Below are 16,390 nucleotides of genomic sequence, written 5' to 3' on the forward strand. Positions count from 1 at the left end.
ACATCTGTATTTCCATAAGGCGAGTATCAAAATGTGATAGTCCAGCTCATGTTTTTATTCAGGTATGTCATTGTTCCTTTTCCTTCTGGAATATACTCTCAACAGAGGGTTCCCAAAAGATCCCCAACAAGCATAGTTCAGGACCCCCTTCACAAACATAGATAGATGGAATGATGGGTGGAAGGACAGCTAGTAGATAAGTCCTTTATTCATCCCAAGACAACATTGCTGTGTTACATTTACATTTAGTCATTTAGCAGACGCTCTTATCCAGAGCGACTTACAGTAAGTACAGGGACATTCCCCCCGAGGCAAGTAGGGTGAAGTGCCTTGCCCAAGGACACAATGTCATTTGGCACGGCCGGGAATCAAACTGGCAACCTTCAGATTACTAGCAGGATTCCCTAACCGCTCAGCCACCTGAGTCCCAACAGTGTTACAACAGTGTGTCAAAACAAGTATTTGCTCTAACCCCTGAGCTCTACCCTCCCTCATAATAATGTATTTACTTACAAATTGACATACAGAATGGCACCTCTTAATCTGCAGTGAAACATTCTAACCACTGAGCTAAACATATCCCCCAAATAATACCCCACTAATAATCCTTGATCAACTGGCCCCTATATGTCTACTGTTTGTACGTTGCTTTGATTAAAGCGTCTACAACTGTAAATGTCACAATCCCAGGTAAATCCCAGAAAGGGAAGAGGACCCATACGCAGAGTACACAATGATGGGTTTTATTTCCACAAAAGGACAAGGCAAAAATCGTAATCAAACAGAAACAGGTTGGTAATCCACAAGGCCAAAATAATCCAACGGGCTAGGCAATATTCAATTTCAAAGATACAGGGCAAAGGTCTAGAACACAATCTAAATCAATCCAAATATATGTAAGCTCAGGACGTCACTAACACAAACAATACCCCACAATGAAATAAACAAAGGGCCTGACTTGAATAGGCACGCTAACAATTAACAGGTGAAATCAATACAACCAAATGACAGCCAGAACAACACGGGACATAGAAACGAAATACCAGACAGTGAAAAACCAGAACTAGAACCCACACACTAAATGAATACTATGTAAACGTGATTGGATGGAGATGAATGCAGATATTGAGATTCATCAGTACAGTGTTACGTTGAGTGACATGACATATTTGGTCTGTTGAAGTTGTTTTTGGGCCACGTAATGCTTAGTGATGGAACAATATATCTACGCCCTTATCCTGATTACTAGAAAATGGCTCAATGTCACAACTTCCCTAAACTTACCGCACATAGAGAGGATCCCGTAAGTCTTCACTAGATACACCTGATGCATCAGAAGATTAGACACGTAAGGGTCATTGTCACTGCTGCCTCACAACAAGGATGTCGTTGGTTCGATTCCTGTTTGGGGCTTGTCGTTGCTCAGGTGGGCTACCTCTAGAACCTTTCTGCACGGAGTTTGCGTGTTCTCCTTGTGCTCACTAGGTTTCCCTCCACGAAGAACCCCGATAAAAACAGAACGGATCGCTCTCCTGCCCATGTTCCTGGCCAGGACACGAGGTGAGCGCTTGGGCCTGGCTCCCGTTGCCTTGGCGCCCGGTCGAAATTGGCTGATCCCTGCTCCTGGATGCCCTCGGAAGAAGAACAACAGGATGGAATAAGACATAGGGAGGGGTTCCTGTAGTGGACACTCCAGTGTGCGTGTGTGTGAGCGCTGGCGTCACCACTCCCTGCAAAAGATCCCCAACGAGCATATGTGTGTATGTGTCCATCTCGCATGACTAACAAAGTATGCTTCGTTCTTCTTCTGATGCAGGATGATTAACAATGTTTCCACTGCTGTGAACTGGCGTTTTGGTGACCAAGTGTGAAGTGACTTCCTCTCCCTGAGGCCCTATAAGAGACCGCCCCTCATCCCTCAATACATCAGAAAACCTAAAGCGACTGCAACAGTCAACACCGAGCATCACCACCTTTAAGTGTCGGTCTAGTTAAGAGCGTCCAGCAAATCTTTGGAAAGAGGAAGTCTGTTTCGGACTCAGAGTAGTAGATCAAACGGTGAAGATGCATGTGTCTATCTTTGTGCGCCACACGCTTAGTTTTTTTACTTTGTCCATGGTGATCCTGTCTTTCACAGGTGAGTGTGTATGTGTGGTGTGGGCTGTCTATTTGTCAGTTCACAGATATAAGCTGCCAATGGGCCTGTATTCTGTGCATTGACAAAATATGTAACAATACTATGGTTGCATTCCAAAGCAGTCAGCTGCTTCATTCATGTTTGATGTTCATTGCTGCTGTTGTTTTATTTAAAGGTGTTTACCTCAGTTTTTCTTTTTTTAATTATTATTATTATTTTGTAATTGTGCACTGAGTTACCTGAACACTTGAATTTCCTTTAGGATTAATACAATTAATTTAAGTTAATTGTTTCTTTTTTGTAAGAACTGGTTTTATTTTATGCAACTGGATCTTCATGGTATGTATATATGTATGTACTATGGTGCATGTTTATAATGTGTGTTCTGTTGTTTTGTGTTTCAGACCAAGGTCACTGTTATGGGTTTGATGTTAGCTGTTGCGAAAAGTATGACAATGAAAAAGTAACTGGACAGGTCATTGCCTGCTATGAACAAACGAAGGGAAGGAGATGCAGGATTCGTGCAATTCAGTAAGAACACACAAACACACATGCACACACACGATCATACACGCTCACACACAAACACACAAAACATTTATCTTGCTCTCTCTCTCTATCTCTGACTTTTCAGACTGGAGTTAGAAGAAGGCATTACTAAATGCATCCGTCCCAGAGCACACTGGCTCCAAAAGAAGCTGGAGAAAGTAAGTCTTAAATACCTTCTTATTAAAACTCTGTCTATCTGATTCACAACCCTCGCGCCCTCATGCACACATAAGAACAAATAAAAGAATATTGTCCTTTATTTTTTAAACGCTTCCTAACCTTTTTCACACTCCCCTTACAGGACAATATAAAGTGTGTTCCACTACTGCGTGCTCGTTAAAGGAATCTCTTCTAGTCTTTACAAAGGAAAGGACAAGCGACCTGCACAGAACACTTTTATTTATCTGTTTATCTTTAAGTTGGGCATTATGTTCATTGTTATACCAATTGTTTAAGCAGTATTAAGCTGGTGATCATGCAAACTAAAATAATGTAATTTAATTTATTATCTTAATTTATTGACATATTTAAAGGACTGCCTGTCATTGTCATTATTCTTTAATATTATTATTTATTGTGCTATGTTTGTTGTATTACTGTAATAAATTAAATATTTGTTAAGATACATTTTGGTGGCGAAAAATGTATTTAGTACAAACATTTATTTGTACCACCGATTTAAACATATTTCATCTACCGAGTGACTCCAACTTCTCTGTTAGTGACAACCGAGATATAAAAAGATCCCCACTGGAAACCAAAATATCTATCTGTCAAAAGAAAGTGTGTGTGTGTGCGCGCATGTGTGTGGACTGTGCCACAGAGGCTCTGTGTGTGCATGCCTGGTCCACTGATGGACTGTGCCACAGAGGCTCTCTGGCTCCTCCCCTCCGCAGGGCGTCGTGACTCTGATGTCACTGCTCAGGCTTATTTCGAGCGGTCTGGTTTTCCCCTTCCTCATGGTGACTTGTACTGAAAACACGAAGGAGGATCAGGATGTGTGGGTGTGGAGGCCTCTGTCTGAGACAGAGGCCTCCACACCCCCCCCCCCCCCACCCCCCCCCCCACCCCCACCCCTCCCCCACACCCCCCCCCCCCACACACACACACACAAACACACACACTGGCTGAGAAACAGAGGACAGCAGGTCTTCAGAGGAGAGCAGGAACCCAGCTTGGCAGCCTGGAGGACCTGGTGTGGGTTCAGGGGCTGACCTAGAGGGACATGTCCAGACATGTCAAGAGACCGTTGAAACATCCCCACCAACAAGTAGCAGCAGAGCAGGGGTGGTGGCAGGATATGAGGTGATAAAAACCTTTGACCCGATCAATGTTTAAACCAAACCATTGACTGTAGTCAATTCTGCATACCATGTGGCTCACTGTATGCTTCCTTTGACCTCTGTTTTCCTGCTTGTACATGTGAAGACCATATCAGGACCTGTCGTTCTGAGAATGGCGATGAGAGGATACTGAAAGTCAAGCACACGATTACTTCCCTTTTTCGCTGAAGAACCAAAGAGTTTCGAATGTGCAGTGTTGCAAAACGTCTTGAGTGGAAAAAATGACTGAATGGCAGTTGAATAACTGAATTGGGGGGGGGCATTTATTTTCCATTCGCAACAACCCGGTATCCGCCGAGCTCAAATTAGCTGGGATTCTGGATGTGCCCAAATGAGGCAACCGCTGAAAGACACCAGCAGAACGAAAGTTAGGACACCGCCACAGAGCTATTCTGATCTTCAAACCTCCACCACAGAATCACCACCACCCGAGACAGGAACCAGACATACTCTCATTCTCATTCGGACCGTTTCCGCTCTCAGACGGCCTCTCCGCCACACCTTCACGTCTCTCTCCCCTTCACCTCGCGCTCGTTTGACCCACAGACCTCGTCACACCTGCCAACCACCTCAATCATCAGCTCTCTGTCTGTCACCTATCTCTCCTTTGACATCTGACACAAGGATGACTCTCCACCCTCCACTATATCTTTATCTCTCCACCAAACTAACGGAACTCACAATGTGACTGAAGACTGAGGACTAGTTATCAAACTGAACGCTTCGCCTACCTGAACAACCATGTTGCAAACTAATTGTGAATAATCTGATTAATTGATTCATAGTACATTACTTGTAGTAGGCTGTATAGGACAAGTATCGTTCTGCTTTACCCAAGTTACTTGAAGGGTTGCACATTTGGTATGGTAGTAGCAAACATGTTTAACGCAACACAAATCATAATTATCATTTGTTTATTAGCCTGTTAAATTAAACTGGTCAGTGTGGTCACTGATGCTAGTGGCAGAAATCTGCTGATGTCATTGAGGCGGAGTGTGGTCAAAGGTTAAGATTGTGAAGCTGCTGTGACCGTGCAGGGGTTTCTATGATGTCCTAACCTATTGGTCCATGAAGCTTTGCTTGCGGGGTTTAATTTCCGCTAAACCGATCTCATCGAACGTTCTGAATACAGCCTGTCATTGACACAGTACAATGTAGTCTGACGTCAAAGCTGTACTCGCATACAGTTCCTCCAAAAGTTGCTGTAAACGTTACTGTAAAGTATTGATTTTCTTCCAGTCTAATGAGCCGGAATGGAAACATCGAGGTCCGGGAAGCTGATGAAACTATTTCCTTTTGGTGAAGGAGAGTGGATGACTCAGAAGAAAACCCTTCAATCAAAACGGAGGAGATGAAGAAAAGGAGGGATGACGACACCGGAGGCACCACTTCTGCTTTCGGCCCTCTTATAAACGTCCAGTGTCGTCCTGGTAGACCACTGCACTGACGAGGAGAGAAGACCAAGATCCTGTCCATCCTGCTCCTTTATTGATTTGAACCTTTCAAAGGAACCTTTGTCGGAACCTTTATTTACAGGAACCTTTGTTTGAATACGTTTTGGTCTGCGTGAAAATCGGAATCTGCACGTCTGAAGATGCTTACCTCGGGAAACATGCTGAAGAGCTTGGTGGCGGTGCTGGTCCTCGCTGCGTTTCCCAGCACAGAAGCAGGTGAGACTGATTCTCTGACCCTTCACTCTCTTTCCGCCTATCGCTCTCGACATCTCCCCCTCTCCCCCTCTCACTCACTCACTCCCTCTCCCTCTCTCTTGCGCTCCATCTCACCTCCCTTCTCTTTCTCTCCCCCCAGATGAGAAGGCCTCCTCTTGCTGTAAAACAGTGTCCAGGACAGAGTTCCCGGAGTCCATCAAAGGATACTGGGTCCAGGAATGGAACGCTCCCTGCGTTCAGGCAGTCATGTAAGAACCACAGCTTTTCTTTCACTTGTTTCCTCAACAGCAAATACAAATACAACAATAACAAAAAAGACTTGAAACATGCAGCAATCACATACAGTAACAGTGGTGGTGAATGCCAGCATGGAGTCTGTCAGCTTCATCTCTAAGATGTTTCTTTCTCCTCTTATGTAGCTTCCAGACTGAGAAAGGGCAGATGTGCAGTGACCTGAGAGCCCCTTGGGTGTGTAGCACAGTCCACAGACAAAGCACGGTACCATCACACCTTCTCCTACCCCCGACAAGGAAAGGGTCTTCCCCCTTTGTCCTTCTCCCAGAGGAGAAGCTTCAAAGCTTCTGACCCAGCATGGGGTCAGATACAGAGGCCACACGGCCCACAGTATCAGAACAAAGGATTTACAAGGAATAACTTTCTTAAAGGATTTACAAACATATTCTCAAGGACTACATGGCTCATGGACACTATTTCAATGACAGTAGTTGATGTGTTATAATGTGTGTTTTTCCCATTTACTTAGAACGTTGTTTAATTGAGGTTTGATTATAACTTCCCTTCAAGTATAGTTAAGTCAGCCAATCCTGATATCAAAATGAATGTACCATACTAACAAAACCATTTACGAATGTTGTATTGTTATATTCTGAAGTTTGAGCATTCCATGGACAGTTGAAATAACGGAACTCAAAAGGTACAACTACTTCACACCTAGGCAGATCTCAGGACGACGCCCAGGTGGGGGGAAACTGACCAATGAAAGAGGTCACCTTCACGGGGACCCCCCCCCTTTTCCTTTGGAGTATAAAACCCCCAAACGTACAATCACCCCCGCTTGTTCGTAGGATTAAACTGAAGTGCTAGCTACATTTCTAAACTATTCCTCTCAACCTGCAAATTCACTGAGCGCCCGGAACTTTGGCCAAAGATTCCGTTGTTCTATTTTCGTTGGACGATAACGAAACCATTGACTCTACCTTTCTTCAAACCGACAAAAGTAACTACGATTTGCAATATTTCTTACCTGTGACATATTGGCATGTTGTGATTAAATTGTTGATGTTTGATTGTATTTTACAAATGAGTTAGCTTAACCCTTGCTAAATCAGTTGCCCTTGCTCGTCCATTGTTCCCACAAAGTCCCTCTCTACCTCTCTCTCTCTCTCCCTTCCCCCTTTACACGCGCTCTACACAGCCATTGTGTTGCTCGCCCTCATTTGCATCCAGCCACTGTACTACTCTGACTAACCCATAACTTATCTGGTATTTGTTCATTATAATTACATTCTCCTAAATAAATCATTGTGTATAATATTCGCGTATCACTCACGTTATCTGATCTGCTCTACTTTCATAGAATTCACGACTCAAGATTAGACTGATTATTACGAAGGCTATTATTTAAATATTATTCAATAAGGTTTCCTCTATCCCTTTAACAATAAGAGGTGGTGCCCCCAAGAACTACATACTTTATTATAAATTAAGTATTGCTAATCTTAAACGAGCAAACCCCGCTACAGGTGCGCCGGAAGATCGTAGAGTTCAGGTAAGTCTTTATTCTTCGTCTGTGCCACACGAACACACTCATGAACACCACACAGAGAAGACAATTGGGGAGAGGTAATGACAGCAAAATTATCTTCTCTTTTCAGAAGGGCCCGCATGAGTACCAGATCTCCTTCTCGCACCTCTTCTCCTCCTCCTCCCTCACCTCCTTCCCCCTCTCCCTCTCTTCTCTCTCTTCTCTATCCTTCCTCTGCTACCCCTTCTAGAACTTCTTCTCCCAGCTTCTCTACCTCATCCTCAACAGACTCCACCATGAAAGCTTCAACCTCAGCGCAGTAACAAACAATAGGATCACACATTGTTTGACTCCAGCCAATGGGGTTCAGAAGAGCAACAATAATGTAATTTATTTTTATGGATGTCAGCATTGATTTTGATATTGATACTGATAATTATTTTATTTTAAACTGCGGGTGTCTTTGTTGATTACCATCATCATAGTCACAACTTAAAAGTTATTTATGGAAACGGATACAAAAAATACACACTATTTATTTAACCATAGTTTACAAGAGCTGTTAATACATTTTGGATCTATGTCTTACATATGTAAAAGTATTTATGATTTTCTAATCAGACTTTAATGACAACAGTTGATTGAGTCTGTTTACAGTAATACATGGTTATTTAAGAAACATATTCAACATGAAATAATGTATTAATGTGGTTAATAATGTATTAATGTGAAATGGTGTGTCTGCAATGTTGATAACTTATACATGTTAATTGATTAGAATGGAATAAACCAAACAAAAGAAATGTCACGTTATCACGAGTGTTCTTCTTTGGTTCGGTCTCAGCTATGTGTTTTAGGAAGTGTCAGGCGAGTGGTGTGAGTGGAGATTAAAGCAATTCTGTTTAAATGTTGTAAAGATGGCACATGTATATAATATATCACATAGGAACATGCTGTAGTAATCAACAACAATCACAGGAGTTGAGGTCTTGAGGTCTCAACCAAAAGCAATTTTAATGTGAAAATTAAACTAACTAAATCAAGCTAATCCGTTAATAGCTTGTCATGTTTCTGATGACAAATGTGACTGCATTATGACTGTCGCCATCAGACAGTAAATACCACAGTTTTAACTCTGGCTCTGTATGTGCGTGTGTGTGTTCACATGTGGTTCTCCTTTGAAGCATTTGCTTGCTATGTGTTTGCCTTTGCACTCATTATTGTGTCATGGTATGATTCTGATTATTCACTGTTGACTCCTTGTTCACTGTGTGTGGCTTGTCACAGGAAGTGATGTTTTTTTTTTTATTCTTTCAAGCTTGCTGCGCACAATGCACTACTAGGCTATAGAAACTCCCCTTGCTTAACCCACTATACACAGTTCAGGGACGCAAGTTTGATATCAGCTTTGGCAGGGACATCAATAGTTTATGCGAGCGTGTCAACATTTTTTGCATTCATTTGAGCGCAAATCCTTTTTTTTGAGCTTCATGTAATATTTTTTTTATGTTTTACTCAAAATAAGATGATCGATAGGCATATCATTTAGAAACTTTCTTTCGTTTTGTAATGTTTTCTTAGCCTATCAATTCTGACTTGTGTGCCGAGTCCGACACCTGGACTTCTGTGTGCGTGCTGCAGTGGCTATTTGGCGAGCTCAGAAGAGCGCGCTGACATTGAATTCTACATGCATCGGTTTGTGTTTTCTTAAACTGATTTGATTTTACAAGGGCTGATTGGGATAGTGCGTTTATTTTTGCCGTGATTATCAATCTAAATTTATGCATTGACTAATAAAGTCAATTGTTAAAATTCAAACTTTAGATTTCACTGGGGCACAGCAGAGTTATACTGGGGCACATGCCCCAGTAAAAAGGATCTAACGACACCCCTGGTTTGAACCTATGTTTGCACAGTTTATGAATACAACATTACAGTTTTTCTCGATTGCTGACACACATTTGAATTGCAATAGAGTAACAGCTCATTCTGGGTCAGCATCCTTTCACTTGCCAGGGTCAGACCAGAGATTTTCATCAACATCACAGGCTGTGCTTGTCCGCCCCCTCTCATTCTCACCATTCCTCTGCCTCGTCCTCTGATGTTTGACTCCATGGTCCTGAAGCACAGGTGAGCTTACCTGTTGCCCTTTTTATTCATTCCAATCTCCTGATTGCTAGTATTTGAGATGAGATGAGATTCAACTTTATTGTCATTGCACAGAGTACAAGTACTAAGACAACGAAAAGCAGTTTAGCATCAACCAGAAGTGCTAAGAAAGCAGTAAAAGTACATATAAAAGGAAGTGATATATAAATAAAAGGATATGTACAGAAATAAAATATGTATGTACAGTAATAAAATATGTAGTGCAGATGTTCAGTGGCTGGGAAAAGGTGCATGGCCGTCCAGGCCGGGGTGTAGGGGGTAAGTGCAGTCACTGGAGGAGGGTGTGTGAGGGGGTAACCAGGGGGACCATCACCGTGGTGCAGAGTTCAGCAGGGTGACAGCCGCATGGGAAGAAGCTGTTCCTGAACCTGCTGGTCTGGGAACGGAGGGCCCTGTAGTGCCTCCCAGAGGGGAGGAGGGCAAACAGTCTGTGGCTGGGGTGAGAGTTGTCCTTCACGATGCTGCGTGCCCTCCGCAGACATCTTTTGTGCTGGGCAGCCTCAATGGTGGGGAGTGAGGAGGCAGTGATGCGCTGGGCAGTTTTCACCACCCTCTGAAGAGACTTCCGGTCCGCAAAAGAGAAACTGCCATGCCACACCGAGATGCAGTTGGTGAGGATGCTCTCGATGGTGCAGCGGTCGAAGTTCGCCAGGGTCTGAGGGGACAGATGAGTCTTCTTCAGTCTCCTCAGGAAGAAGAGGCGCTGGTGAGCCTTCTTGACCAGTGTTGAGGTGTTGAGGGTCCCTAACCCTAAGAGAGGTCCTCAGAGATGTGGACACCCAGGAACTTAAGGCTGGCGACACGCTCACCCTCCGTCCCGTTGATACGGATGGGGGGGGGGGGGGGGGGGGGGTGCCACCTTTGGTTCTCCTGAAGTCCACAATGAGTTATTTGGTATTTTTGGTTGTTAGTACTTACACATTGTAAGTAGTACTAACTTTAGTATTGACAATTGGTTGTTAAGGGTGTTTGTATTGCGCTGATTTGAGTTTACTGATTGAAAGGCAGTGTTTTCTAAATGACCCGGTGACAATTGAATCTCAAAACGAGAGGTGTGCTTAGACTTTTGCAAAGAAGTGTGAAGGGACCGGAGAAATGTGTCAAAAGGGTATATAGTGTTTATAGACTGGGGTACATGGTCTGTCTACTGCAAAGTGGCTAAATGTTTTTGGGAGGATGGCTTACACTAAAAAATAGTGTGTCTGCAATTAAGAAAAACTTCCAGCTCCATCAGATTCCATTCTGATGGAGCTGACAGACATAACCTGCATACGTGTGTTCCACTGACGTGGGAAACATTGATGCTGACCACAAACATCATGTTGGAAAACATATAGAATGGGGAGGGGAAATGGGGTTGGATGTGTGAATCACACCTTCCTCACGCACGCACACATACACACACACACACACACAGACACACAAAGAGTGTACATCGCTAATTTAACATTTGACATTTAACACTCACTTATAAATAAGCCCCGGACATAAATGTTTTCTCATTGCCCTGGCTGTCTGTGTACCTGTCCACCAGTCTGCCGAACGCGTCTGTCAGTCAGTATGTCTGCCCCGAAGGGTCTCTTTCTGGTCCTCTTGATCGCTGTGTGCGCTTGCCTCAACACAGCCTGTGGCGACTGTAAGTCATCTAGTTAATACTTTTACATTTCATTGTATTCTGTGAGTGTACTTCTCGCTAATACTTCGTTTTGTAGTTCTCAATGAGTTTACCTCAAGTTAATATACTTTTTTTTGTACTGTGTGAGTGTCCTTCTAGTTAATACTTAGTACTCTAGTACCTCTAGTTAGTAATACTTCTTAGTTTTACATGTAAGACTCAGACAACACTGTAGTTAGTTTTTTGTTTTTCTAAAACAAGTGACAAACATTCTCATCTCCTAGTAGTTTGGTTGACACATTGTGATTGGCAAAAAAGGCAATTCTAAAGGAAGCTTCAAAGTTGAAAAGACCCTGAAGTCTATTTAGAGTTAATTTAGTTATTATCGTTTTTTACAATCACTTTGACACTAATTTCAGAACCTTGATGTTCTGTTTTTTTAATTCTAGACATAAAACTCGCAACCGATGATCAAAATGCAAAACACGATTTTCCATTGCTTGGATACAATAAACATACATCTTTTGTTCATTGAACTATAATCATCTGTTCAAAATGACACAACTTACAGTATTTTACAATCGCTATGACAATTTGCTTTGACACAAAATGCATAGTGTAATCCCAAATTTAAAATGTTTGAACTTCTTTTACATACAAGCTCAACCAAGACCAAAACAATCGATTTTTACTGCCCAATTTACCATTGCTTTCACACTGTATGTCAAAACAGATAACATCATGTTCAAACCTAAGTTTTTGGCTAAAGTCAAAGTGAACAGCTGTTCGTATTGTGAATTGAAACACAAATATATCCCCTGTATTTTATTCCATTGCTACTGAGAAACAGCTGGTTGAAGTTATGCAAATACTGTAAATCACAGATGATTCCCAACTAGGAAACACCCAGGTGTTGAGGTTCTTTCAATCGCATGACCATATGGTATATAAAGAGGACCTCTTTGGGCTTATCTTCTGTGGAAACAGAACAATTTAGAGCAACATAAAGAAAGTAAGAATAATGCCTGCACGAGGGAGTACCAGGACAAGGGAGAGGAGTGGGACAAGGGAGAGGAGTTAGAATGTGTGGTGGCACTCAGAGAAGGGCCAGGTAACTGATGAAATATAGTAAATGGCAGCTATATTGCATATTTCTTGCAGTAATTTCCTGTTGAAAATGAAGCCTTTACTGCAGCAATTATGTTTCTGTCTTCTTTTTTTCAATACAGTAACAGTACATTCTATAAAGCTACTCTGAGATGGGTCATTCATTTTTTTGTTCTGAATTTCTGCAGAAAAATAAACTAAATGCATGCATTTACTAAACCCAACAAAACAAACATGTAAAGAGGCTTCAAAACAAACTGCATTGCAAAACACAATCTATGATCCATATACTGTGAGACCTGACACATATAAAGAATACCGTTTCTGTAATTCCATCTGATGTTAGTGTTGTTATGACATTGTGCTATGATTGACTAAATGTTCCTGTTGAAAGAGATCATGTGTTAGTGTTTTGGTAGACATGATGTATTGTTTAGTGTATTTTTGTGGTATGACAATTAGTGTTTGAATTTAGTTTACAATGTGTAAATTTGAGCATTAAATTAACCGTTTTGTAGGTGTGTTGGACGCCCAACACACCTACAACACAAAATTGGAGTTTAGGAAACTTGTTAGAAGTATTGAAAAAATTGTCATAGCAAAAAAAAACCCTGTAAAAAACAGTTTGGTATTATATGCTTGCATTACAGTAAGATGCAAATGCAGAGTTGCATTCTAAACACCAGCATGAAAAGTTAACTTCACACCTCTTGTTTGACTTCCTGTTTGAATTCTCACCTTCTGAAGCTCAGGACAGTGAAATGACTTTATTATTTATTTCTCAACTCGAAAGAAGCGTGTGCATTGTTTAGTAAGTGAATGTGTCACTTTTGGTGTGTGTCTCTGTCTCTGTCTCTGTCTCTGTCTCTGTCTCTCTCTCTCTCTCTCTCTCTCTCTCTCTCTCTCTCTCTCTCTCTCTCTCTCTCTCTCTCTCCGTCTCTCAGTTCGAATTCGCCGCTTGCCCACTAAGTTCGAGCCAACCTTTTGTTGTAAGACTGTGCGCAATCCTACTCTCAAGAATGTCAGTGAATACTGCAGACTAAAGGCTGACCCTCCCTGCTTGGAAGCTGTTATGTAAGTCCCTGAACTCCCCCCAAACACACACACACATAACACCCCCCCCCCCCCCAAGACATACACACACGGATAATTTACACAGGGTGTTATCTGTCATCTGGTGTCTTTCAGCTTCAAGACTGAGAGAGGCCATGTCTGCTGTGACCCCAAGGCACCCTTGGTAAAGAAGATGATGGAAGCCTTGGATAAGAAGAAAGGTGAGAAGTTACTGTTCTCTGGTTCCCTTTCACATGCAGGCATGCTCCAACACACACTCTCTCACACACTCACTCACTCACACACACACACTCACACACACACCCACACACACTTTCAGACACACACACACACACACTCACTCTCATACTCACCCACACACACTCACACACTCATACTCACACACACATACTCACGCACACACACACACACACACACACTTTCAGACACACACACACACTCACTCTCATACTCACCCACACACACTCACACACTCATACTCACACACACATACTCACGCACACACACACACACACACACACACACACACGTTGTTTCAGCCAGTGTATGTCTCCCCAGGTAGTGCTTTGCTGAGGGGGTAGAGGACTGGGTTCTTCATTCGTCTTGTGATCTCCTCTGAAGAAGCATCGAGCCATCCTTTACATCCTAACAACACCTGCTACTGTGTTCTATTGCATTCTAATCTAATACTGTTCAATCTGCAATGTACTCTATCGTTAAAACTCAAACGCATCAGGCGCCACCATACACACACACATGAGAACGCCACACTTAAACTTGAAATATGGTGTAATATTTAAAGTGGCTGTAAAGCAAAACTGAAAATGAGTTTTAAGTTCATCACACCACAGAAGAATGTGTTGTTAACTACCCATCCAAATTCGAATGAAAAAATGAAACACAGACAAGTATGTTAAATTATGCTTTGAAATCGTGAGAAAATCAGGAGTCTTCTCTGCTTGAGACTGGGGGGGCATGTCGCCTGAAGGAGCTGAAGCTCCGCCCCCTCGAATTTATTGAATTTTGCAACAACAGCAACAACTAGCTAAATAAAATGCAGATATCAGAACAGACCTACCTGCAGTCTCTGAGTGTTTTATGTGTTAATTACTCTGTCTTTGCATTGTACCAGCTGAGTAACAGACTGCAGGTCATATAAACCGTCTGTGATCTGATGTAGATAGGTGGCTGTGACGTAGATAGGTTGGGTTTTGCGGGTGAGAAACTGTTCGACGGTCTAACTCCACATTTCAGTGCAACACAGTTTTAGAGCTTTGCACATGCTTTCAGCAACTAATTTCACACGTTTATAATGTACTGAGAAGCAAATCATGGAATTTGCTTTACAGCACCTTTAAGTACTATCTTATAAAACTTTTGAACATCTATTTTTCTAGTATGTAGTATATCTTGAAGCGTTGCCAAATTTTTAAATAGTTCAGGAATGTTATATTACATGTTTAATAACTTCCAAATGTTATTAAAGAGAGTTACATCTGATATGACACATTCCAGTGAGTATGTCCTTTCTTGTTCTGGTTCATGGAACGGTGAACAAGCTGTTGTGGATTGACTCAGCTCCTCCTAGTGGGTGCTGTTGGAACTACAGTCTGACATAAACAGGTAACAAGTTGTTACAGAAGAAATCTTTATTGGTCGTATACATACACTCGAGAATGCAGGAGGTAAATAAAGTAGAAGTGTATTTGAGTGGTGGTGTAGGGTTGGTATTTACAGTCGTGCTCTGGATTCTTTGGATTTGTGTTTACTGTCAGAACCACCGCTAGAAATAAAAAGTACTGTTTACATCAGCTAAGAAATGACGTGTCAACTAAGAACAAACCCATGGAGCCATCAACTGTCACTACATACATCACAAACAGACAGCCGGAGTTTGACTGTGTCTGTGTAAGAGAGAAAGAGTGTGAGAGAGGGGCGCTGAGCGGAAGTGGTGCTCAGACCCTGCAGTGACACGTCCCTTCTGCATGTCTGATGAAGGTTGTACTCACCTCCACATCACCATACACAGGGAGGTAGGGAGAGAGAGAGAGAGGTGTAGGGAGGAAGTGATGGAGGAAAGGAGGGCGGGAGAGAGGGAGGAAGGGAGGGAGGAAGGAGAGAGGAGCAGATGGATGCTGAGTTGAGGGTTAATTGTGGAGCGGAAGGTGAAGGAGGAGTGGAGGAGAACTGATGATGAGGGAGAGGTGAAAGAAGACAGGAACAGAAAGAAGACAGGAAGAGAGAGAGCAGCAGAGGCAGGCCTGGTTATCTCTGAGGGCCAGATACACGCTGGTGGTTAAGGTACATAGAGGCACGTGTGTGTGTGTGTGCGTTCTTTTCAAATAGGTCAAACATCGTAGCCTGTGGTTGGACAAAAGTTTCTACTTACAGGACAGGAAGGATGTGAACAGAGCAACATGTTTTGGCAGAGAAGGTTGAGTGTGGGTGTGTGTGTGTGTGAGTGTGTGTGTGTGTGAGGGTCAAGCAGGGCTGGAGAGGTGTGATAAACAGATGGCCGAGTCCCACAAGGTACACTCTAAAATAAGAGTTAGTTAGTGCACACCTGTCCGTGTTATCCCGTGTGTGTGTGTGTCTGGGTGTGCTTGTCCATCTGCGTGTATGTGTGTGTTTATGTACGGGTGTGTGTGTAGGTTTGCAGAATGGTTTGTACATTGAGCTAGCAAGTTGGGGAACATAACTTCAGTCACTGAGGCAGAACAAAAGGAACACCAGGTGTGTTTCTACTGTGTGTGTGTGTTTCTGCCGTGTGTGTAGGTGTGTGTGTGTGTACCTAGAACACCAACCCAATTTCTGTTGAGCATAAATCTTATTGTTTCCAGCACGGAATTAGCGAAGGATCTTAATGCTGTTCTACTTACATAGTTTGAGAAATTAGTTCTGACCACAAACAAACACACAGGTTTGTTTTTCTATCCTACCGGGGCCTGACCATTCACTCTT

The 16,390-nt window shown here is 42.6% G+C and overlaps 1 protein-coding gene and 2 long non-coding RNA genes across 3 annotated transcripts in view; 2 read left to right on the plus strand and 1 right to left on the minus strand.

Annotated features, from left to right (window-relative positions):
- The window catches only part of pld1b (phospholipase D1b), a 45,969-nt gene extending 39,993 nt beyond the window's left edge, over positions 1 to 5,976 (minus strand). Inside the window, exon 1 of the mRNA XM_062479151.1 lies at positions 5,973 to 5,976. The gene's annotated coding sequence lies outside the window, so the exon portion shown is untranslated. The remainder of the gene's footprint in view (positions 1 to 5,972) is intronic.
- Positions 1,840 to 3,311, plus strand: LOC134035127 (uncharacterized). Its single transcript, XR_009932316.1, has 3 exons — positions 1,840 to 2,137; positions 2,542 to 2,844; positions 2,988 to 3,311. It is a non-coding gene; the product is annotated as an uncharacterized LOC134035127 (long non-coding RNA).
- Positions 5,977 to 11,135: 5,159 nt separating the features above from the next.
- Positions 11,136 to 14,938, plus strand: LOC134035086 (uncharacterized). The gene is made up of 4 exons (XR_009932303.1): positions 11,136 to 11,269; positions 13,300 to 13,429; positions 13,544 to 13,629; positions 13,988 to 14,938. It is a non-coding gene; the product is annotated as an uncharacterized LOC134035086 (long non-coding RNA).
- The last annotated feature ends 1,452 nt before the right edge of the window (positions 14,939 to 16,390 follow it).

This window comes from Osmerus eperlanus, chromosome 15 (genome assembly GCF_963692335.1).
Source record: "Osmerus eperlanus chromosome 15, fOsmEpe2.1, whole genome shotgun sequence".
NCBI classification, from domain to species: Eukaryota; Metazoa; Chordata; class Actinopteri; order Osmeriformes; family Osmeridae; genus Osmerus; species Osmerus eperlanus.